We start from the raw sequence: 1754 nt of genomic DNA, 5'->3' as shown, positions 1-1754 counted from the left end.
TCTGATAAATAAAAATAAAGCCAATAAAAGTTTACACTTTCCATGCTGTAAGGTTCTTCTCTTGAAAGGTTTGTATCCTTTAAGTGAAACCATTTAAATATTACTTTTTCTATTCAGCTGAACTAATGTGATGCATTGGTCACAGGTTACACATCATTTCTACTCTCAATCCCAATTCTCCTGGAAAATCTGCTGCTCTCCTGTGCGATGGATTCCTCTCCTCTAAGGAGATCTGGGCAGGTCTACCCTTTCTTAGTTCCCTTATCGTCAGATTCTTTGCTGTTTACATTTGGAGGAGCTCAGATGCAATGTGTTTTGAGTTATATAAAGAACACAGCACAGGGGATTTCTTCCTTTTTGCTGTCTCCCGATTTCATTATTTGTTAAGCCCAGAAGGTATATTATAGTATATTAATGCCCTCCACCTTTCTCCGCATGCATGTGAAAGCTCTCATTTTTGTTTCCTAACATTAAGACTGCTTGTGAAGGCTTCTTTTGGTGCTAGAATTTTTTCCCATCTCAAATAGATCCAGCATGCTTTTCCCTTTCAATTTCCTGCTCTAAAGGAAGCGTACAACTTCAAACTTGGTGCTTGGTTTGTGTGCTGCTCTTCTTGTTAGTGGAATGGCATCCTTTATCCTCTGTTTCACCAGGTGTTCCCACTGGAACCATGTCTGTCATCTGTCATCTATTACTTCTGTTTTTCTCTGAGAATACCTGAAATTTTCCTGTATGCTGTGAAGAGTATAGTCTTGGGTCACATATTCCAAAGAACAGTCTGCTTTGTCACATGGGCAGCCATATTGACTAAGCATCTGAGAGAGTCATTCATTGTCTGCGAGCAGCCACTCTTGGTTCCCCTTTCTAATGCTGCCTGCACCCGTCACATGTTTCTCTTCTACTGAGAGAACATTCACGATTATTATCATTCTATGTAATATGAATTTAATCCTATAAACTATGCATACTTGCTATATTATGAATAATAACCTTTATTAAACAATGCATATCCTTAAAGTAGTAGAATACTTGTGGGCACTTGGTGTTTTGTTGCAACTGATTGAGGCTTTTTAAAGACTTTAGTTGGAGCTGCATGAAAAAATATATTTCTTAAGAAGGAGAAACCAAATTGATCTTCATGTTTTTCCTGTAAGGGTAGATATGCTTGGTACAGTAACCCAGTAACCATCCTTATTCTCAGACATTTATGTTATTTTCCTTATATGAGAAATAGTACAAAACAACAAGGAGAAAATAAAATGTATCAAAGTCTCTCTCTCTCTCTCACACCTTTCTCTGCCTCCCCCCTCTCTTTTTCATCTCTTGTGCACTTAGACAAAGTAATTCACATATATTTTGAAGTACAAATTCAGTAGCTTCTCTTTAAAGAGGAAGATCTTAGTCAATATGTTCAGTGATAAATTTAGGAGTGTAAAGTACTAAATGCTCGACCAATAATTACAAATTATTTGGTATGTTAACAAAAGGAGATAGGGTAATCTTCAGAGATGTGTCTAAGAATCATTGTGAGTTACAAGGACTGTTCCCAGAAGGACAAATTCTCCTGTACACTGCAGTCATGGTCCAGTGTATTCACTCTTGTTCTGATAGGGCAAACAGCTGACTGGCTATTCTTGTGCATATAGTGGCTTAGGGGGAAAGCATCTTAGTAACTTAGTCATTGTGTCCTATGCAGGTACTCTGACAAATATGATGATCATCTAGGATCACCCTCCTGTGTCATTGATGAAGTG

Source organism: Microtus ochrogaster, chromosome 5, assembly GCF_000317375.1.
Source record: "Microtus ochrogaster isolate Prairie Vole_2 chromosome 5, MicOch1.0, whole genome shotgun sequence".
Lineage (NCBI taxonomy): Eukaryota > Metazoa > Chordata > Mammalia > Rodentia > Cricetidae > Microtus > Microtus ochrogaster.
The sequence above is the reverse complement of the archived record's forward strand: the minus strand, read 5'-3'. Positions refer to the sequence as shown.